This window comes from Lissotriton helveticus, chromosome 6, assembly GCF_964261635.1.
Source record: "Lissotriton helveticus chromosome 6, aLisHel1.1, whole genome shotgun sequence".
Classification (NCBI taxonomy): Eukaryota; Metazoa; Chordata; class Amphibia; order Caudata; family Salamandridae; genus Lissotriton; species Lissotriton helveticus.
In genome coordinates this window covers 1,390,388,056-1,390,412,576 of record NC_136067.1, presented here as the reverse complement: position 1 = coordinate 1,390,412,576, position 24,521 = coordinate 1,390,388,056, and the positions used below count along the sequence as shown (strand labels likewise).

Here is a 24,521-nt window from a genome sequence, read left to right as displayed (position 1 = left end):
TATTGATTTCTTTTTGAAGCCGATTGCATTGAACACCAGGGCCTATCTCCGCGACACCACCCAAACTATCAATTTGATAGATGAAAGACCATTCAACCAGCAAAATGAACTTCTAGTGACATGTGACATCATATCCCTCTACACTAGCATCCCACAACAGGAGGCCTTGGATGTCATCAGGAGGGCACTAGATGCAAGATCTGCCCCGGTTCAAGTCCCTACAGACTTCATAGTTGAGCTGCTGAGTATTGCCATGCAAAAAAACTTTTTCATTTTTCAAGAAGAGTTCTTTGTACAGACCAAAGGTGTAGCGATGGGGGCTACCTTTGCACCGAACCTAGCGATCATTTATATGGACGATTTTGAAAACCAGCACATCTTTTCCATGACTTATCCTTTTCAGACGAATCTTTCCCTCTGGGTCCGTTACATCGACGATGTCCTGTGCATCTGGGAGGGCAATGAACAACAATTAGCTGCATTCCACGACTGGCTCAATCTTAGAAACCCGAATATCCAATTTACCATGGAGTCAAGTAATGTGTCCATACCGTTCCTTGACATTTCCATCTATGTCGACACAGACCACCTACAGACTACACTCTTCAGAAAAGCCACTGAGCGCAATTCCTTATTGCAATATGGAAGCCACCACCCCAGAGGATTGAAGGATAATTTGCCCGTGGGGCAATTCCTGAGGATCAGGAGAAATTGCTCCACCCGAGCAAATTACATTAAGGAATCAGAGACATTGAATGATCGTTTGATTTCACGAGGGTACCCAATACGAATGGTAAGACGGGCCAGAAAAAGGGCGTGGTACAGTCCACGCGAAAGCCTGCTTAACCCTTCACCCTCGAATGCCAAGGAACTTGAACGCTCCATTTGTGTGACCACCTTTTCGACTCGTAGCAACGAGATCAAGCAGATTATCAACAAGAACTGGTATTTGGTAGCAAGTGAAATTAACCAACCTCAACTCCCACTGCACTCTTTCAGAAGGGCAAAAAACATACGGGACATGGTGGTGCAATCCTATTTGGAACCTGTGAGTCAACCTACAATAACCTCGTTATGGAATTTACCCCCATTGGTGGGGCATTTTAGATGTGGTAACTGCACGGCGTGCGATACCACTATTCCAACCAAGTCATTTATCCATGCGGGACGCACTTACACTCTCAAATTTCACACAAACTGTAGTTCCAGTAGCGTGATATACATCATAAAGTGCCCATGCAATCTACTATATGTGGGACAGACTCAACAGAAAATTAAATCGCGTATCTCTTCCCACTGTAGCAGATTGCGATGTAAGGTATTAGGTGCTCCTCTAGTCGACCACTGGCAGAAGGCAGGCCATGTGGTGACTGACCTGAGATGGTGGGTTGTCGAAAAAGTCTCTCTCGGGACAAGAGGGGGGAACTTGCGAATAGCCCTCAATACACGTGAGTCCAAATGGATGTCCCTTCTGGACTCAATTAAAAACGGGCTGAATGAACAAGACAGCAGCCTGGCACAGTTGGCAGCGTTAGGTTGACCCATCAATTGCAGTAACAGTAACAGAGAATAGAGAATCTGCAAATGACGAAATTAGACACTATCTTTAATTTAGTGCATGCTCTGTCCGTTGACTGTGTGTCTTAGGGCACGGAGGATTAATGGGTTCACACTTGTAGTCCAGTCCTTAACACGGTTAAATATGACTTCGATCTAATAAGATCTGTATTTGTCCATACCCCAGCCTTGAGTTTGCTATGCAATAACCATCTTTTCAATATTGGGTGTGTTTTACTATTGTCAAGAAATGTGCTCCATATGAATTATACTATTAAGTAGTGCGTTCTTAACACTCATTTACACTCTCATGTTCGAGAAGTGCATGAGTAGTTGCCTGTGCATTTGAGGTTTATATTGATGTTTTGCCTGCAACAGAGGTTTTCATCCTTTATATAATGGGGGCTGATTGTGCTTGTCTACACCCTCATGCTTGAGAGGTGCACGAGCTTGAAACAGTGCTAACATGTGTCAGGGGTAATCCGTTTATGTTGATGGGTTCCACTACCAATGTAAATACACTCCCGTAGTTCACCTCTCGAAATTGTATAGCTAACGCAATTTATTATTAACTACTATTCTCCTGCGAACACGGGACTCTATAGTGTTTCTTCTATATCCATTATGGCAAGCTAAGGCTGACCCCGCCCCAAACTCCGCGTAGCAGTGTTGCGAAGTTTTCCATGCGATGGAAGTCGGAATCTAGTGTAAGTACCTCGTTGGGCTCTACAATTAAAATCTCCGATATCAGTATTACGGGTGGTTGACTAGTTCTTCTCGTTTTTTTAGCAAACCTCCCCCGAGGCCATTGATCACGCTCTCCGTCAGTAACTCGTCCAAGCAATCTAGGCTTCCGAGCAATGGGAGTCTGAAGCTAGAGTAAGTACCTCGCTTGGCTCAGTAATTTGTAATTTTTAATAATAGCATTACGGGTGTGTGACTAGCCCTTCTCGCACTCTTTTAGCAAACCTTCCCTGAGGCCATCGATCACGCCTTCCGCCAGTAATCGGTCAAAGGAATCAGTTGGACCTGGCGCCCATGAGATTGTCCAACACGAGTAAGTCCGTAACATTTGAAATCTCTGCTACTTTGAAGTTAAGATAGGAGCGCTTAGTACGCTGAGATCTTAAATCGAAGGAGCTATTTATGAATGATAGTTTAATTCTTTTTTATATAGGGCTCCGTGTTGTGACACCATTGATGTTTTTCAACACTGCAGTTAACGAAGGTCGGCTCTCAGACTGACTCCATTACGGAGGTATGTATTTGTCCATCCAGAACCCGTACTTTAAGCTATTGACCTTAGAAGGGATATTTTGTAGTCATTCCGATCTCCTTACTCCCCTTTTCATTAATAGCGACCTTCATTATAGAACTGGGAGAGTTCGGCTCCAAGGCGGCTGCAAATTGTTTTCGCCTTTGTATGTAAGTATTTGGGAGTTACGATCACATAGGTCCAAGTGCACTATTATTAGCTAATCCTAGACCTAACCACCTGTGTACCTGGTTTAGTTGCAGTTGAGACGATCCCCACATTACCCAACTTCAGTTTGCGAATACGACGGACAAGCTTCATAGATCAACCCACGAGTTGATATTATATGTGAGTGGTCCTTTTTCCTCTGCATAGAAGTGAATGTATATCACGGTGTCCGACCATGTACTCTTGTGTGGTCTCACGCTAATTCCTCCCCTTGGAGGCCCAGGTGGCCCTAAGCCCATGGGTTATGTTAAAAATCATGTTCATTTAGTGACGCCCTACATATTAATTAATAAATAGTGTTTTTTACGCATTCTTTTTAACTCTACAGATATTTGCCCCTTCCCTCACCCTGCACTTGTCCTGAAGAAGGCCCCGTTAAAGGACCTAATTTAGCCTACGCCAAGGGGTCGAAACGTCGACGGCTTTCTCTTTTGTATACCTCCGGCACATGTCCTCTAGTAATTGAATGGGTGTTATTGTGACCGTTGAATGGGTTCTGTATAAACATTGTAAAGGACCTTTGAATACATTGGCTTCTTTGTGTTATAATTGGCCTAAGTCATTTGTCAATATTGTATATGATTGTCTTCATTCTTTGTGATTATGTTTATCCTTTTTGACTTTTCACGGCTTTGAGCACAACCCTTCCTTTCACCTTCCTTGCTCCCTCCTCCCTATTGGGGCCTTCCAAATTGTGTTGATTTATTGATACAGTGGTATTGTAAAATAAATGACAATACTCATTTGCATTGTTTTCATTGATACACATAAATCTATGAGTGTGTGTTGCATATAACACGTCTCCCTTGCGGGGACCCCTTCTTTACACTTACCAATTAGTGCCCAGGTCCCCGCGACTGCATGGGTTTAACCCCCCTTTGTGTAATGTACGTCATTGAATGCGCTTGTCACAGTCAATATGTGGGAAGCTCGATCAGACCCTTGAAAGAACGGATTAGGGATCATGCAAGAGCTATTTCCACACAGGATGTCTGCTACCCCATGGCCACACACATGGCCAGATGTCCGGCACAGGGTCCAGTCAAAACTTTTAAATTTTATGGAATTGATGTCGTTGTGGCAAGTGTCAGAGGTGATACCCAGTCCTTTCTGGTCCCTGGGAAACTCTCTTTTTGTGGAGAAGTGTCAGAGGTGGCAATCGTGACCTGCGTCTCAGACGACAAGAGGCCACCTGGATTATGCGCTTGAACACGGTGAAATATGGACAGAATTCTGATGATGAACTTCATTTTTTTCTTGGACCAGATATTTAGTCTAAACTATTGTCTGTAATGTAAATTTCAAGTACTCCTCAGGTTTACAAATTAATGTGACGAAACATGCAAATGCTGATACTTCTTATTGTAAATTTGACAATCACAATTTTGAAAACCTATGTATATATATATTTTTTTTTTTAAAACAAAAGTTATGAATTTGAGTGAACTATATTTCACTAATCACATCCCCGTTGTTGATTTCCAATCAACAAAATGACGTTGACAAAGATAAGACTTATTCACTTTTGTCTATTTCCACTACAACTCCTTCTACTCTTTTCCTTGCTCGCTCCAACCTTTTCAGCGAATTTTTGATTAGAATTTTTCTGAATAAAAATTCTTTTTTAGCACCAAAAAGAGCATATCCTAGATTCATGTGTTTTGAAAAATAATTCTTTGGTGCCTGAGTAATCGTGGTTAGGATTTTGTCCATTTCCTTTCTAACTCCCAGTTACCTCGGTTCAGCGGTCTAGCTCTTTCATCCGTTCGAATCGCTTTTATTAGAAAGCGATAACGCACACAGTGGTTCCTGTACCCGGCAACCACTCCACGCCGCAACCGAGCGGTGACAGATAGGTAAGCAGACTGATCACGAAAGCTTTAAGCTTCCTGGATAAACAATGGATGTCCCGTTTAGTTAATTAAAACCACCCCCCCATTCCTTTGCAGCCACTGCCTTACAGACAACATTACCCGACCGTCTGCCCCTCTCCCAACTGTGGATTTGAGACGATTTTCTCTAGAACCAGCAATTGAATCGGTTCCTTCGGAAACACGAAAACCCGATTGTGACCGGGTTGGAAGTATCACTGGTCCTCTGGTGAGTACTTCTTATACCTTAGATTGGACCGTTTCTTGATTACTGTTTTGTTCCCTTTTTAAGTGGACGTTACTGATTAGGGGCGATTAGGAATATTGGGGCAAATCTGAACCCCGTCTTTGAACCAATCTTTCCCTTTTCTCACTCTATAGATGCCGCTGTGTCTCACTTGAGATCAGGTAGGATTATGCTCCCTCTTACCCCTCCCCCTTTTTGTACAAACTGCTTTCTCAGGCTAATTTACATCGGGACACCATCGTATGACTTCCGTCGAGTATTTCTTACCTCTGCATGATTGTTATCTACATGACAGTTGTAGTTGATTGATTTAATGGACACACACAATGTTAGAAAAAAATGTTTTCCCGCCTTATATATTTCCTCTAATTTTACGACTGGGAAGAATGATTAATTTTTTGTGCATACAAATATGACCATTCTCGAAGGAGAATAATGTCTATAGGTTGTCCGATGAACCAGTAGCATCTATCTGTCATTTTTCTTTTCTCTTACGTCTTTTTCCTGTGTCTTTCCTCGCTGCTTATCTTAACAGTTGATAGGAATTGTAAGCAGTAGGATATGCTTTTTAGAAGAAAAATTGTTGATGAACATCATCTCTATAGAAATTAGAAGTGACAACGTTTTTTTCTAAAAATACTGATAGAGCGCGCGGGTCACCTGACCAATAATTTCGCCACTTCTGGCTTCGGGCCCATATATTTCAAATCACCATATACATTGATCAGATGACCTCGCGGTCTGCTATCAGATATGTGTGAGTTCCTTTCGTTATTCCTCAGAGTACCCGACTTACCATCCACCGACACGGGTACCTATGACCACAATGGATCAGGGAGCTAGCTGTAAAAGGAAAGGCAGCAAAATACAAACCCAAAATGACATTCAATACCTTTGTAAAATGACCACGGACAACTGGAAGTTTTAAAGTCTTTATCTAATTTAGTAAAATTCAGAAAACATAAAATTCACCGTAAGTAAGCAATCGATAATCAGAATAACATAAAGTACGTAGCTAAATAGCAAATAAGTCAGAGCAACCATTTATAATCTAAGGGAAATCAGGACACATTTCAAATGAAGAATCAGGAATTTAGAACGTTTAAGATGAATCACTAGAGATGGGACAGGCTTCGATTAGGACTAGTATTCTAGAATTATCTCAGAACAATGAGACAGGAGTTTGGGACATTTATACAACTAGGAGAGTCTATAGAGAGAGACACGCTATGCTTTAAGGCAAAAGTTCTTTAGACAATTTAAGTAAGGAGGTTCTAGACCATATCAGGAAATGACAAACTGCAATGCAAAATATGATTTCTAACAGGTAGGGTAACATAGGAACACGTTTATGAAAGAAATGCAAATGACTTTACGTTTCAATGGTTGCGGCAAAAGCATGGAAAATTAACATGTGCAAAGGTATGTCTTTATTGTAGCAAAAGACAGAAAATAGAAAGGTGCAAGATTTCAAGAGATTCGGAGTGATATTTACCTAGACTGGTGTGGAAACCAAACCCTGGCCACGGGTCAGTTAAGAACAGGAAACCCTCAAGGAAGGATACCCCTCAATGGACAGCAGGTGCAGAATGGACACCCAGGACAGGACAGGAAAACCAGATTAGGATCAGGACAGGACCCTCAGGACAGGAAACCCTCAGGACAGGACCGGCACCCACAGTTCGGAAGCAACGCCTGCGCTCCACCCTTTCTGCAGCTATCGATCAAGACCCCGATTGGGTCAGCAAACTCCCAGCAAAGTGCTCCGCCAGCACTTTAAGGTTTAGTAAAACCTTAGTCTATGGTCAATTTCGGACAGAGTACTCCGCAGTGCTCTGTATCTTCAGTCACCTATTGAGTGCGTTGGGTCTGTGACAGGTCAGCTAAACCAGACAAGTCGGACAAATTCCCTAGGTGAACCCAGGGTAGTTATACTGTTTTGGGACGGTGTACCACCCCCCAATGTTGCAAAGTGTCAGAATCCCTCAATTTGGATTGGTCCTAAGGTAGGCTTTGGGTAACACACCAATCAGAATAGACTATATGGAGGCCTAATTTACATCTCTGGGTACCGCCTAGCGAGATTGGGGTTCCCATGAGAAACTGCACGGCAAACAGTAGCGCAACACACATTGTATCATATAAGGAGCAACTTTCTCCGTTCTCGTAGGGCAGAGGTGGCTTTCCCATGAGCATCTTGACGGTGGCTGCCAGCTGGCTGAGTTCCACTGTCCAATGTTGCCACCTTTCAGGGCACCACGAGTCCGCGCAGAAGGGACCTTCAATATGGCTCCCAACCGGTTCGGACCCCCATTTCCCGCAGTACATGAAAAGTAAGCGAGAACAAATTAAAACATAGAAATAAACGTACGTAAACACATCATTGGGTTTGTACTTTAAACTTATCATTATAAAAATATACTATGCAATTGAAATGTTAGCAACACATACACGTTCACAAGAGCATTACCACGTTATTCACGCAAGCTGTGTATTACGCATGCGCACCCTTTCCCTCCAAACTTATAACTACGTCAGGACACGTGAGTGTGACTGACGCATGCGCAGAAGCCATTTACTAAGCGGCGGCCATTTTAGAGACATGGATTAATCGTATTAGAAAACACATAGACAAGCTTCATCTACCTCGTTCAAATATAAAAAAATAAAGATTAGTAAGACGTACAAATTATTAATCGATTACACACGGGCGAGGTTCATGACTCGAGCAAGTCGCTATGCGATGCTTGCTCTATCAATCCCCTCTTTGATGATATTTACTATCATCACAAAAATATAATGGAACCAGATGCCAACTTCTTCACACCTTATACAACTCTATTTCTTCCAACAAGCGATTCAGCTTTTCCTTCTCATTTTTGGTAGGGTGAGAATTCTTCACCCTTTTGTATATCTGATTATTCATTTCCTCTAATTCAAGCTCATCCACACTTCGTTTCACTCCTCTGGCATTCACTTGATGCTTTCTGGTGTGCTTACGACATTTGCAACAGACAAATATGAAAAATAGGATGAGACCTATAATTCCAATTGGCATCAGTACCTTGAACAATAAGCTTTTACCTAAACTAGCAAGCCAATGACCTACATTTGAGAGACCGTCTACCAGTCTCTTCCAGGCACTGTCAACCTCGAGTGGTTTGAGTTCCCTTTCCAAATTAGTAATGTTTTTCACGTATCTTTTGAGCTGCACACTTTTGTCCGGAATATAAGTGCAACAATGTTGCACCTTCAACATCCGGCAGACTCCGCCCTCTTTTGCTAATAAGGTGTCAAGAGCAAGTCTGTTCTGCAAAACCATTGATCTGATCACAACCATTTCGGTATTGACCAGCAGAAATCCATGAGCTGTGTCAGTAGACAACACATCCACTATAGTGGACAATTTGCAAATTCTGTGAGTGTTCAGAACCACTCCCACTCCAGGTATCAGTGCACTGAAAATACTACTCATTATTTCACCTACGCTTTCTCTTTTACTACGCACTAAGCCATTAGTATTTTCACTGCTTCCAGCAACTTTGTTCACATGGTATATTTTCGGGAAGACAATGCCAAAATAGCAACTTCCATACCAGTGATCCGGCAATTTGAAATAAGCCTTGTCCCCACAAATATAATAAATTCCAGGAAACACAGGCTCTGACCCATTTTTGAAACCCCATCCTCCAATTACCTTGTAATTATGTTCACATTCACTGGAACCAATAAAAATGTTATTATAATAGCTAGTCTTCTCGTGGTGAAGACATAGCTTGCCTTTCTTTTCAAAATCCAGCAACAGAGCAGGACCCGCCCGAGGTGCCTTCCATGTTCTCAGCCCACTTTGGCGTTTTCTGTCTCTCGTCATCTGCCTTTCTTTGTATTTTTATTCTCCTTTTCTCTGCCATGTTCAGGAACATCTTTTCCTGCTCACGCAAAGAACAAGTCAAGTTATCTCTGTGTGCGTCACCTATGTCGATATTACCTATAGTCAGAAAGTATTCGCCCATGTAGCGAGTAACGTCACTTTTAGTATGTACAGGATTCAAGTTCCCACGTATAGGAAGTTCAGAAAAGATCACCTCATTATTAGAGTAATAGTACTGTAACGGTCCTCTTTTGTAAAATAAGCTTGCTAAAATGCTACAGGAGATTCCATAGGTCAGGGGCAGGTGATGGTATGTCACGCCTTCAGCCACAGAGGTAGGTAGCTTCATGCAGACATAGCAATCTTCAATTTCCATAGTCGCTACATAGTGTATTAACAAGTTTGCGAAAACATTTAAATGTGTCTTATTCTTAACTCCATGATAATGTAGTCCTCCCTCATCTGATGCTTCTAAGTCTCGTTTTGTTTGTCTGAGTGCTCTCTCATGTCTTGCTACACTCTGTGTTGTCAGCTCCTCACTGTCAGTATTTACAATTTCAGTAGGGTCAACGTTAGTATTTTTGCTCACCGCAAAGGGAATGAACACTGTTAGTCCTATCCAAACTAATATCACTATAATTATACTACATACACATACCTTGCAGCATGTTTTGCAACAACTGCGACTAGGTCTACCACTCACGCTTGAATCAGACATTTTGGCTCAGAAGAAGTTTCTCGACCCCTCTTTGTGTCTTTACACCAGTAGCTTACTTTGTGCAAATTCACGGTGGCTCGTCTTCTTCTTCGGCAGAGTACTCAGGGACGGGTTCTCCGTCGCTTTCGTCAGTTATATCAAGATCTTCAAATTCTTCCAAAACGAGCGTCCATTCAGGAGACTTGTACTTTTTGTTTTGTCTTTTAATTCGATCGCTCCTTCTTTTGGAAGTGTCTTCTGGCTGCTCTGCTATGCGAGCACTTCTCCTCTCTTCTGCACGTTTTTCTTCTACCGTTTTTATCCTCAGCCTCAATTTCTTTATGAATCCGGGCTCAATGTGCTTTCTTTTCTTAAGTCTTTTAGTTGGCACTGAGACTTTGTTCTCTTCTCTTGCCCTTTTCTTTTCATTAGTTTGTGGCAATTCTGCTTCTTCTTCCCTTCCTATCTCACTAGTTCCAGGACTTGCATCTATTTCTTCTGCCTGGTTACTAATCTGGCCTGGTTCAGGAGAGTTCTGTTTTTGTTTTTCAAATGTCTCTGTTTCTGTTTCCTGAACACTTTCTCCTAACCCTGTCTGATCCTGTTCGAGCACTTCGATCTCTTGACTTTCTTCCGCTCGAATCTCTTTACTAGGTCTAATCTGTTGTTTTCCCCCTTCTGGAGTTTGGGGAGGTGTATCAGTTATTTGCTCAGTCCCTGTCTGACCTTCTCCTTCCTCAGTTTTGATGTGAATCTCAAGAGTCTGAGGTTCTTCGCCTGTGCCTTGCCTTTCCTCTCTATTCCACTCTCTACCTTTCCAAATTCGTTCGCTTGTTCTGATGGGGTCTTCGGTGCGGTCAATCAAGGGTATCCACTCATCTGGCCATATGCTGGTCAGCTCGTCATCAGCTATTTCTGGACCAACTTTTGGGAACCCTTCAGCAGGCTGGACTCTTGGTAGCTCGTTCTCAACTACTCCTGGACCAACGTCTGCAGACCCCTCAGCTCGACTGGTACTGGGCTGTACGTCGTCAGTTACTTCTGGTCTTGTTTCTGCAGGCCCCTCTGCTGGACCGTCTTCTTCTCCAGGCTCTTTGTCGGGTTGTACCTTCTGGGTGTGGCTGGCATGGATCCAACGTGGAACACCTGCACACTTCACTGCTGTGGTCGTTACCAGGATCACTTGGCGCTTCTCTCCCCACCTCGGTTCCAGGCAGCTTGACCGAGTATGCTTCTTTATTTTGACCCAGTCCCCGGGAACCAGTTTGTGGAGCGGAGTCGTTGGATTGGCGACGGCGTCTTCTCCGATCTGGCGAGAGATATAACGCACTTGGTCACCTAATCTCTTGCAGTATTCAAGCACCAAATCCTCAGTAATACTCAACAGTTTGCTTCCTGGTACCCATGCTTGTCTCATTACTCTTCCCATCAAGATTTCATGAGGGCTCAGGCCTGTCTTTCGGTCTGGAATACTTCGGAGTCCCATCAGAACCAGAGGCAGGGCCTTCACCCAGGTCATGCCAGATGCATCACATAGTTTCGCTAGTCTCGTCTTGATGGTCCCGTTTATTTGTTCCACTACTCCAGATGCCTCTGGACGATATGCACAGTGGAGTTTTTGTGAGATCCCAAATGCCTTACAGAGTTGGTCGATTACATCATTCTGAAAATGTCGGCCCTTATCTGATTCAATCGTGACTGGAACCCCGAATCTAGGTATCAGTTCTTTGAGTAAACACTTTGCTACTGTCAGTGCGTCACTTTGGGGAGTAGGGTAAGCTTCCACCCACTTGGAAAATAGGCAGACAATGACAAGGACATAACGCTTCCCTTCACAACGGGGCATGGTGATGAAATCAACCTGTATTCTCACAAAGGGACCCCCTGACCTCCCAATTTTCCCTAGTTCCACCATTGTTCTCTTGCCTGCGTTCATCTTTTGACATGACAGGCACCTCTGGCAGAGGGACTCTGCTACTTTCCTGAACTTTTTACTGTACCAAGTCTGTTGGAATACCAGAATCATGGCTTCCCTACCAATGTGTGATCCTTCATGTATCAATCTTGCCATTGTGCCAAGCAAGTGTCTAGGTAACACAGGCATACCATTTGGGCCCAAGATGACACCATCCTCACGTCTTGGTCTACACCCTTCTTCCTTCCACTTCTCTCTCTCTTGCCACGGTGCTGCCTGCTGCCATTCTCTCACTTCATCCCATGTAGGCACTTCTTCAAACACTCGAAGTTGGCAGCTGGTTCCGGGCCCTCCCCGTTTTGGATTTATGATATATCGATCCCTGGCGCATAATTGTGCCACTCGATCAGCAAAATCATTTCCCAATGATACAGGGTCAAAGTCCCTCTTATGGGCAGTACACTTGACCACTGCCAATTCCTTTGGTAATTGGATTGCCTCTAAAAGGTCTTGAACAACTTTTCCATTTCTTATAGGGGTACCTGATGAAGTTAGGAACTCCCTCTGTAGCCATAATTGGCCAAAGTCATGCACAACCCCAAAACAGTACTGACTGTCAGTATACACTGTTAGGCGTACGTTTTTCCCAATTTTGCAAGCTTTTATCATAGCGATCAATTCGGCTACTTGTGCAGACTTTACTTCAAATAAATAACCTGCTTCTATAATTTTGGTTAAGGAGACTACCGCATAGGCAGCACTCAGGCCTCCTTGTTCATGTCTTAGGCATGAACCATCCACAAAAATTCCATGTCATGTTTAGGCAAAGGTGTTTCTTTAATGTCGGGGCGTGGTTTTGTGCAAAATTCTGTTAAATCAATGCAATTATGCTCCTCCTCCTCCCCACCTTCCATATCCATTGAGTCTGGAAGCAGAGTCGCGGGGTTCAGAATGTTGCACCTGACAATGTTTACATTCGCAGCACCCACGAGAATCCTCTCGTATTTAGTCAGCCGACTAGGGGTGAGATACTGAGTTTTCGTTCTTGTTAACAAAATTACCACTCCATGTGGAACATACACAGTTACAGGATGTCCCATGACAATGGATTCACTCTGCTCTAAACTTGTGCAAGTAGCAGCTACTGCTTTCAGGCATCCTGGTAATCCAGCAGCCACTGGATCCAGGGTGGCAGAGAAATATGCCACTGGCCTTCTGGTTGTGCCATGTTCTTGAGTTAGGACTGACAACGCGCAATTATCGCGAGTGTCACAGAATAGGGCAAATTCCTTGGAATAGTCTGGCATTCCCAATGCAGGGGCTGTACACAGACAATCTCGCAGTTTTGTGAAGGTCGTTAAGCTTTCATCATCCCATTCTACAATATCTGGTGCTCCTCTCTTGGTCATTTTTATCAAGGGTCTAGCTAGGACTGCAAATCCCACAATCCATTGCCTGCAGTATCCTATCACTCCAAGGAACATTCTGATTTCTTTCTGAGTACGGGGTAACTGCATCTTTTGAATTATCCTCACTCTTTCTGACGTTACTTTCCTGACGCCTTTCTCTATCTGGTGCCCCAGATATTTTACTGATTTTGTACAGAACTGAAATTTCTCAGGGGCCACTTTATGGCCCTTCTCACCCAGGTGATTCAGTAGGGCAATGGTGTCAATCATACAGTCCCTATGACTTTTGGACGCCACCAAGAGGTCGTCAATGTATTGCACCAAGACAGAATTTCGAGGTAAGACCAAAGTTTCCAAACATTTTTTCAAGATCTGATTAAAGATAGAGGGGCTCTCTGTGTACCCCTGGGGGACCCTGTTCCAGACATACACGTGACTGGTGAAGGCAAATGAGAAAAGAAATTTGCTGTCTGGATGCAAGGGAATGGAAAAGAATGCATGACACAGGTCTATCACAGTGAACCATTCAGCATCCCAGGGTATCTGGTACAGAATCACTGCTGGGTTCGGGACAATAGGGCAGCAAGGAACCACTATTTTGTTTACCTTTCTTAGGTCCTGCACTACTCTGAACTTGCCACTAGGCTTTTTGATGCCCATAATCGGTGAGTTGCATGGGCTACTCATTACTTCCTGTATGATGTTTCCTTCTAGCAATTTTTGTATTTCCAGGGCAACACCTGCTCTCACTTCTGCATTCATTCTGTAGGGTTTAGTATTAGGATACACTGCATTGTCCTTGATGGCTATCTGTATGGGATCTACGTTTTTCATTAAGCCTACATCTTTTCCGGTAAAGTCCCATACCTCTTGCTTCACTGTTTCTTGGAGTTCTTTGGGCAAATCCTGCATAGTCATTCGTTTAATTTCTGAGTCAGGTCTGATTAACATTAATTTATAAATGCCATCTTCATCTGGGGTCTGAATTTCAACACCCTTTGGTGTGCAAAAGATGGTACAGTTCATTTTGCACAGCAAATCACGTCCCAGTAGGTTCACTGGACTGGTGTCACAAACGACAAATCTATGCATTTGTTTAAAATTTCCAATTGAGATCTCCATGGGCTCGGTAACAGGAGTACTAATCAATTGATTAGATACACCCACTACTTGGATGGCTTCTCCCGAGAGGGGTAGGTTTGGAACGTCCACTGTCCTTACAGTAGAACGTGTAGCGCCAGTGTCCAACAGAAAAGTGACATCATTTCCGTCAACCTTTCCTTCAATGTATGGTCCGGACTGGTCTACCGGCAAGGAGGCGCCAAGTAAGCACTCCTCGTCCTCCCCTCTCAGGCCCCGTCAGTACTGGTCATCACAAAGGAAGGTATCATTTAGTAAATACTGCGAAGTTGCTGTATTTCTGTTCTCATCGCATCCCCAGACTTCTACGTCATCACCCTGTGGTGATTTTCCCTTAAATACTTGCTTTGGTGCTCTGGGCAACTGAATCGTTTTTACCTGTTGTTGTGTCTTTCTTGGTCTTTCTTTCTGCGTCTGTGGAATTAAATCAGGTGTTTGGGGGTTATCATCCTGTAAATAGGGACACTCGTCTCGCCAGTGTCCAATTTCTCCGCACTGGTGGCAGGGAAATTTCTTTTTAGCCTCCTCCCTGCTCATTTTGGGCCGGGGCTTGCCTCCACTCCCTCCCCCAGGGCCTTTGTTCTCATTAGATTTAGTCATTTTACTCAATTGTTTTTCCTGCTGTTCTGCGAGCTTCACTTGAGCCCACATAACCTTCTCCTTGAGAGCCTTTTTCTTTTCTGCCATCTCGTCCTTGCAGTACTTTGCGTACCGCAGTACCTCATCCATCTTTTTAGTATGCCAACAGATTTTGTTATCTTTTATCCACTGACAAATCTCGGGTCTTAAACCATTTACAAACCTGTAAATAAAATGTGTCATATCCTTCATCTCGATGTTGTCTATACCGCTGTATGTTTTGAACACCTGCAACAGCCTTTCATAAAAGGAATGCACTGTCTCGTCTCTTTCCTGCGTGGTTCTATCTATCTTGGTCCAATCAGTTTCCTTTGCTGGCACTTTTAGTTTCAGATGCTGAATTACTTGCTCATATTTTTTCATCACTTCTATCGATGGTTCCCCTGTGTTGCCATCTCTCGGGTATTCCTCACTAGGCCAAGCTATGGCTATTTTACACTGGGTCCATAGATCTACCGGGACCACAATGTCGAAAAACCCATCCAGGTCTTTCCACAGGCATTTTTGCACCTTTACGAACCTTTCCACCTGCAGGTACCAGTCAACTGGCTTTTCGCGCAATTTGGGGAAATCGTTAGTAAAGGACACAATATCCTGTCTGGACCATGGAACGTGCACATACCTTCCACCTGGTACTTCGCGCATGGGGCATAACTGTTCGGGTTTTTCAGCTTCTTTTAGTAAGAATTTGGGAGTTGCCTGCCTAGCCCTGGCCTCATCCTTTTTCTTGGACCATCTGGCTTTCCACCTGTCCACATCTCCCCATTTCTCCAATACTGTCAATAGTTCTTTGACCTGCGCTTTCTTCCCCGACATATTCAAGTTTTCCAAATCTTTGTCTGAGAAATCTGCCCTGTATGGTTTTCGCAGCGGTTTCGATCTAGAAATATCTATTCCCATGCTGGCAGCTGTGTCTGTCAGTTTTTCATGAAGTACTCTGGTATTTCGAGTGAGACTTTTGCAGATGAACAGCATTTCGTCTTCAGAGTAGGTATTTAATCTGTCTAATCCTACGTTTCCTGCCATCAATTCCTCTATTTCTACTCTCAGCTTGTAGAGATCTAAAGGCTTCGTTGGGGACGCTTGTTTTTCCAATTCTTGACTCCATCTTTCGATTTCTTCAGGAGTCACCAATGTGACACTCCTAGTACCTGAGGTCGATTCCATCTGAATTTCCCTCGCATTAAGAGTATTTTGTCCTTTCGGTATTCTCTTCCCAGTCTTTCTAATGGGCAGATCTAGCAGCGAGACCTCCGACTCGCACTCACTGGTCTGGTCGTCTATAATTAAGGGCTCTGGTCGGGTTGGTGCAATGACAGGAGTAATTACAGGAGGTTTCGGACTTCCTTGACGGTCCCCATACAACGGAACCACCGGTCCGATTGTTACTGGGATCGTTAAGGCTTCGGGACTTGCATTTAGCTGTGACATTTTCTGTATTATCTCAGTTCTCTGATTTCCTAATGCTTCGCGTTCCTTTTCTTCCAATAACCTGTCCAGTGTGTTTCCATGTAACACCTGCGGGGTCAGAATGGGAGCATAACTCGGGGCAGTGGGATGAGTCTCACTCGGCCCTCCACCATAATTAGGTTTCTGAAACAAACTTCCTGTGCCTAGAATTCTCTGATCCTCCTCATCCCGGGACTGTAATCGTGGCATTCCTGAACCAACAGACCTCTCCTCTCCTCCATAAGGGGGACGAGGGAAAAAATCTCCTTCACGTGAATAACCCGTTTCCCCACCCACGGGTCTCCTGGGGTAAATACTTCGGGTTTCTATGGGTCCCAGATTCTCAGTATAAGGAGGAATTAGATAATCCCCTCCCACACTTACGGACCTGACCTCCTCCCTCTGTAGGGGTCTCCGGGGAATATCTCCTGCACTCGAAGGTCGGTGTCCTTCATTATAAGGAGGCGGACTTCTCATGCACATGTCATCTAACAATTCGTCATCTGATTCTCCCAGGGGCCCCCAATGTTTGGTCTTTTCTGTTCTTTTCCCCCCCCCGGGAGGATCTTCTGCTGGCATCATGGGGAACAGTCCCTCAACAATCATGCTCTGTCTCCATTGCTTCATTTTTTTATCTCGGGATTCCTGTCTTAGTTTTGGGTAATACTTTGTCAACCCTTTATCCATTCGCGGCTTTTCTCATTGGAAAGCCTCAATCTCCCATTCCTCTAATGCCTCATACTGCGTTAGTCTCGGTCTGGGATGTAATTCGTTCATTCGGGTTCTTAAGTTAAATAAGATCCTACCATTAAAGGTACCTTCTAACGGAAAGGCCATTATTCCGTCGTCTTTTGTGTATTTCACCCAATTTTCTAACCACACACAGGTATTGTACCCTCTGTCAAACATCATGAAAGAGGCGGGAGTATTAGGTGGTGGAATAACAATGCCCTCTCTAGTTTTAATCGGCTTGTCCTTTTTGAAGTAATTCTTCATCTTATTTACAAGAGACATTTTTCTCTTGGTTCCGTACATAATATCGTATCTATTAGCTTTCCACTGATCCCTTTCAAACCCTTGGTTTCTTGGATCGGGTCTAGTCTCTGGACAATACGAGTGCCACATACGATTTATACGCTTAACTTTGTTTACAGATTACCTCCAATCAGAATGCGTCTTGCAATTCCGTGCGACCAATGGGGTGCACGCGTTCAAATATTTTCGACCAATGGGTGCGCGGCCTTTTCGCGAGACAGTTCTCACGCTTCGGCGCTCACCCCTCCTTCACAATTTCAGCCCCGCTACCCGCCCGCTGTTTCTACCAATCCCAGCGCGGCACGGAGTGACGTCAGAGACGCTTCGCGACTGACTCCCTCCCTTCACAAGGTAACGGAAACTTTCTTTCTTTCTAAAGTGCTAGTGCTTGGTTATTTTACAACGAATACACATTCGCCACAGTGCTCAAGTGTCTAGACAGAGAAAGAGTTTGTCTTACTGCAAGTAAACTACTTCCATTTACTTTTCACGCGCTGCGGGTAGATCTCTTCCGCCTACCCTTCACTCTAGCATTAGTGAACCTGTTACTTCCCTAGACCCATCCACTCTTTCCGGGATATATCCGAGTCTAAGGTTTCCCAGCGGACCCCTTTGCTTTCACCCAAGCTCCGATGAACCCGCTACTCTTCCGATGTGACCCTTACTAGGTTACGCCACTATTGGAATTTTGCCAATGAACCTCGTTACTGACATTTATTCACACACGTATTCAGGGAAAAACCCCAGTTAGTGCTTCCTGGTTGTACCTAACCTGCACCTAACTTTCCTTGAGCCTGCGACCTCAAGGCAATGGATTCTATTCACCACTTGCCTATTCAATTCCCCGGGAAGTTCTGACAACACTGAACAGTACGTTTTACATATGCTTGGATTAATACATATTACAATATAAGAACAAGAATAACAATGGTAAAACAATTCATAAATTTCAAAAGCAACACCTTTCAAGAGAGTGATCAGTTCCTCGAAACGGCCGCTCTTGAAGCAGCATTAATATACTAGCAGCTACCGACTTGACTAGTCTAACTAATCCTGCCTAACCTTTAACTAGTCCCTAACCATAGCACTGCTACCAGAAATACTGATAGAGCGCGCGGGTCACCTGACCAATAATTTCGCCACTTCTGGCTTTGGGCCCATATATTTCAAATCACCATATACATTGATCAGATGACCTCGCGGTCTGCTATCAGATATGTGTGAGTTCCTTTCGTTATTCCTCAGAGTACCCGACTTACCATCCACCAACACGGGTACCTATGACCACAATGGATCAGGGAGCTAGCTGTAAAAGGAAAGGCAGCAAAATACAAACCCAAAATGACATTCAATACCTTTGTAAAATGACCACGGACAACTGGAAGTTTTAAAGTCTTTATCTAATTTAGTAAAATTCAGAAAACATAAAATTCACTGTAAGTAAGCAATCGATAATCAGAATAACATAAAGTACGTAGGTAAATAGCAAATAAGTCAGAGCAACCATTTATAATCTAAGGGAAATCAGGACACATTTCAAATGAAGAATCAAGAATTTAGAACGTTTAAGATGAATCACTAGAGATGGGACAGGCTTCGATTAGGACTAGTATTCTAGAATTATCTCAGAACAATGAGACAGGAGTTTGGGACATTTATACAACTAGGAGAGTCTATAGAGAGAGACACGCTATGCTTTAAGGCAAAAGTTCTTTAGACAATTTAAGTAAGGAGGTTCTAGACCATATCAGGAAATGACAAACTGCAATGCAAAATATGATTTCTAACAGGTAGGGTAACATAGGAACATGTTTATGAAAGAAATGCAAATGACTTTACGTTTCAATGGTTGCGGCAAAAGCATGGAAAATTAACATGTGCAAAGGTATGTCTTTATTGTAGCAAAAGACAGAAAATAGAAAGGTGCAAGATTTCAAGAGATTCGGAGTGATATTTACCTAGACTGGTGTGGAAACCAAACCCTGGCCACGGGTCAGTTAAGAACAGGAAACCGTCAAGGAAGGATACCCCTCAATGGACAGCAGGTGCAGAATGGACACCCAGGACAGGACAGGAAAACCAGATTAGGATCAGGACAGGACCCTCAGGACAGGAAACCCTCAGGACAGGACCGGCACCCACAGTTCGGAAGCAACGCCTGCGCTCCACCCTTTCTGCAGCTATCGATCAAGACCCCGATTGGGTCAGCGAACTCCCAGCAAAGTGCTCCGCCAGCACTTTAACCACTTGGCTGCTAATGACAAGGGTAACTCGTCATGGAGTTTCCATTGATTTCAATGGAAATTACATGGAGCTCCTAGTACACCCCTTAGCATCCAAGTGGTTAAGGTTTAGTAAAACCTTAGTCTATGGTCAATTTCGGACAGAGTACTCCGCAGTGCTCTGTATCTTCAGTCACCTATTGAGTGCGTTGGGTCAGTGACAGGTCAGCTAAACCAGACAAGTCGGACAAATTCCCTAGGTGAACCCAGGGTAGTTATACTGTTTTGGGACGGTGTACCACCCCCCAATGTTGCAAAGTGTCAGAATCCCTCAATTTGGATTGGTCCTAAGGTAGGCTTTGGGTAACACACCAATCAGAATAGACTATTTGGAGGCCTAATTTACATCTCTGGGTACCGCCTAGCGAGATTGGGGTTCCCATGAGAAACTGCACGGCAAACAGTAGCACAACACACATTGTATCATATAAGGAGCAACTTTCTCCGTTCTCGTAGGGCAGAGGTGGCTTTCCCATGAGCATCTTGACGGTGGCTGCCAGCTGGCTGAGTTCCACTGTCCAATGTTGCCACCTTTCAGGGCACCACGAGTCTGCGCAGAAGGGACCTTCAATATGGCTCCCAACCGGTTCGGACCCCCATTTCCCGCAGTACATGAAAAGTAAGCGAGAACAAATTAAAACATAGAAATAAACGTACGTAAACACATCATTGGGTTTGTACTTTAAACTTATCATTATAAAAATATACTATGCAATTGAAATGTTAGCAACACATACACGTTCACAAGAGCATTACCACGTTATTCACGCAAGCTGTGTATTACGCATGCGCACCCTTTCCCTCTAAACTTATAACTACGTCAGGACACGTGAGTGTGACTGACGCCTGCGCAGAAGCCATTTACTAAGCGATTTTAGAGACATGGATTAATCGTATTAGAAAACACATAGACAAGCTTCATCTACCTCGTTCAAATATAAAAAAAATAAAGATTAGTAAGACGTACAAATTATTAATCGATTACACACGGGCGAGGTTCATGACTCGAGCAAGTCGCTATGCGATGCTTGCTCTATCAGTATCAATATGTATTATTATGTCACCCACTTCACGGCACTCACGTTTTTCTTTCTCTTGAAACAAAGTTATATTCAGAACATTCTGGAGATTGTAACTTGTTTTCATTTTTCTCCAACTGTGACAAGCTTTATAACGTACCTTTTTGGATTGTTCTCGGCTATTAACCAGCTCATGAATACATCACGTTTGTCACTTTAGGTTCTTGGTATTTAACTTTTAAACAACACACCTTTCATGAAATCACCAACCTAATAGATGTTCGGAAAATATTATTGGAACATCGAGTCACCTGCACCCACACACACCCTCTTCTTTCCCCCCCCCTCTTTGTTTTGGTTTCCACAAACACTTGGTGTCCGCTCTCCTGCGCAATACTTTCATGTGCACAACTGATTTTGTACAGTATGTCATGGTATTTATTCTCATTCCAGCCCTGAAGAGTCACGGTTAACTGTCCGTGACGAAACATGTGTCGGTTGGCAACTTTCCCTGGTTGCTCTCCTTTTGATAGGAGCAACAGGAGTGATAAGGAATAAATCTCTTTTGCAACAAAATGATCTTATCTCTCTTTTGCTAGAACATGTGATACACTTCACAACAATTTACACTCCTTATGTGTGCTCTGGACCTGGCTTGATCAATTCGGAAGAGGGGGTCTCTACCCCCGTTTCCCTTTCAAAGGTTGTGGTTTTCCTTTGACCAAGATGCACCAAAACTAAGAATCTCCAACCAATATATTTGGGTACCCCACAATATCGTAAACTGTTGAGCGCCATTATTTTCTGAAAAATTATAAAACCTCTCGCTGGACCCGCAGGTCTGCATCCTTGCAGCATTAAAATTACATACTGTCCATATCTTTGTATAAATAATGTTGATAACATTTGTGAGTTACATTCGGTACAGACCATGTTTTGATTTGCTTCTCTAACTAGATTATTAAAAGACAGTGATTTGCAGTCTGGTAAAGTCAAATATATATATCTTTCAGTGTCTATTTCAGTACTACTTGAAAACAAACAATTGTCACAGTCATGTTGCCATTTATAAGAAAGGTTAAAAAGATTTTCAATATCTATACCTTCATCTTGCAATACAACAAGCATATACATTAGAAATTCCTGACAATCTTGCTGAATATTCTGTGAAAATTGATTCAAACCATAACATGTCTAAAACATTTCGAATATCAGAAACACTTTCTATTTTAGTTTTATCACTACTACATTTCTCAAACACAGAATTCAACAAACAACAAAATATTTTGTCCCGATTTTCAACAATTTGTTGTAGTAAAGTTTCTAGAAAAAAAACAACATTAACCACTACATTAGCATAGCAGTTGACACCAGAACTGTTTTCAAACTGAAAACCAACAACCTCTTCAATAGAATCCTTTTTCTTTTTGCTTACTATCACTGGTTCATCTAGATTTTTTCTTTTCTCTGCAACCTCGCTACAATTTTTCTCATATCTTCTTTTTCGACTTACCACACACTTTCAAGTACTGGATATTGAGGTAAATTGGGAGCCTGTTCTCTTCTTAACCTATTATACTCTTTTACACAATTTACATCTGCACTAATCTTGTGTCATCAAAATCAATCAGGTATAATCCAGATAAAATTCTAACTCGAGATAAAGCAACATATGCCATACCCTCTTTAAACACAGTACTTCCAATATTCACCAAAGCACAATCTACACTTAAACCTTGAGATTTATGAATAGTCACCGCATATGCCAAACAAACAGGAAACTGTTTTCGGCGGACATATAAATCTTTTACAAGCAAAAATCGAGCTGAACAATGACTCAATTGTTGTACTTCTTCAATTTCATCAAATTTGATTTTTAAAAATTCAATGTCATCTCTATTTGGATAATTCACAAAATCAACAACATTACCCATTGCTCCATTTACTAAACCTCTTTCCACATGTAAATTACGTCGTAAAATTATCCGACAATTTATACATGCATATAGATTCTTTTCTAAACAAGCAGTTTTAGATATTGATTTTTCTAAAGAATCCAATTTTGACTTCAACTTTTCTGACAAAATAATAGTAGCTCCTTCATGCTCTATTCTATCAATAGCTTCCAGTTTTATAATTTCTTGATTTTCTAACTTTGGCATTTTTTCATTGAATATTGAACATTCTTGCAGAGTTGGCATGAAACATATCACTGATTTCTTTTCTGCAATTTTTCTATATATATTCTCTGGGAGAATATTTTCGTTTGGAAACAAATTTGTAAGTAATCGTGCCTGTAAAGCTTCTTTGCTGTGTTCACTCACTTTTCAAATTCTTATATCTTCAAGAATACTTTTATAATCAGCGTCCTTTGCCTGTCGCATATTTGTGATGAGATCTGAATATTTGAAATATGACCAAATATTAACATTTCCAATGCTTCCCAGGCACTTTCTGGTTTCTTCATGTGTAACTGTTTTAAATATTGGCTGTACTTTCACAGGAGTTAGTTGTAGTAGATCTCCAAAAACTATGACGTGTTTGGGTCCAAATAACACATCATACTCTGTTTTAAGAATTTGTTGCATTCTTAAATGCACAAAGGCAAGCATTAAATTTGATTCCATGCTTACCTCATCAAAAATGAGAAGTTTCATTTTTTTCAAGACTCTAGAAACTTCACAACAAACTTCTCCAGATAGCTTGTGGTATTCTAATTTATTTTCATGCTCTGCTGGCAGCATCAATAAACGATGTAAAGTAATCCCTTTAATGTTATGTGCTACCAACCCAGTTGGAGCAGTAACAACACAAGAGAGTGACAAATCAGTTCTTTTCTGTAGATAAGTTGCAATTCCTTTAATTAGAAAACTTTTTCCAGTTCCTGCTTCTCCACTCACGTACAGTCGGACAGGTTTAAATGACGTACATGAGCACTCTTTTTTCTCGTGATATAAATCATGCTCAATCTGTTCTGTCACTTGATCGTATATTTGTTTTTGCTCAACATTTAGTTGTTTTTCCAATTCTTCTAAGTTTATTACATCCTCTTGAGCTTTTTGCATTGCTGTTTCCACCTCATCCATTGCAGTTGCTGCTTCATTTTGAATAATTGGTTCTCCTAGTGGATCCTGACTCAACAAAGAAGAACTTTGACTGTCTTGAGAACTGTCTCTAGCAATCTCTGCTGCATTTGTAGCTACTTACTGTATTTCGTCGTTCAACATTTTCAGATAATTAGTAAAAGCAGGACATTCTATAGTATTTTTAGTTGCGTTGAATGAATCTTCATATCTGTCAAAATCTCCAAGTAGTTCCAGTTCTGTTCGCCATGGCTTAAAGAGTTGCAAAAGAGCTAAGTAGTAAAATTCCCTTTTGTCAGGAGATTCCCAACTCAGTTTTTGGTCATTAATCAAATGTCCTTTTCTTTCTTTCACTAAACATCCTTCAGATCCAATCACAGCATATACTCCTTTATTGATATCTTCTGTAATATTCCTCTTAAAAGTATAGCTTTGCAGCACTTCATAGAGACAAACGTTCTCAAGATGATTACTTCTATTTGGATAGTATGCATCCAACATATTTGTCTTCAAAATATCTGTACTGTCTGGTTCTCTCTCTGCTAAATACTCAATTTCTAGTACAGATTTCAAAACTCGGTTTCGTGTTCTTGCAAGACCTAAACTCACCCAAATGATTGTTCTAGATTTGGAGTATAGACTTGCAGATGATAAACGATCTGAACATTCATATGCTCCGATTTCTCGATGAGACAACATCTTCAAACTGTAGCTGTACAATTTCTTACTTAGACTCTTTTCATGAGAAATTTCTTCCCACATTTCCTTTAGTTCCGTCTTTTCAGATTTAGTAATGTAAGACGTTACATATCGAGCCACAGCAA

General features: G+C 42.4%; 1 protein-coding gene across 1 annotated transcript in view; it reads right to left on the bottom strand.

The window, feature by feature from the left end:
• The window catches only part of LOC144761755 (sodium-dependent glucose transporter 1-like), a 508,885-nt gene that overhangs the window by 95,760 nt on the left and 388,604 nt on the right, over positions 1-24,521 (bottom strand). The gene's annotated exons all lie outside the window — the stretch shown is intronic.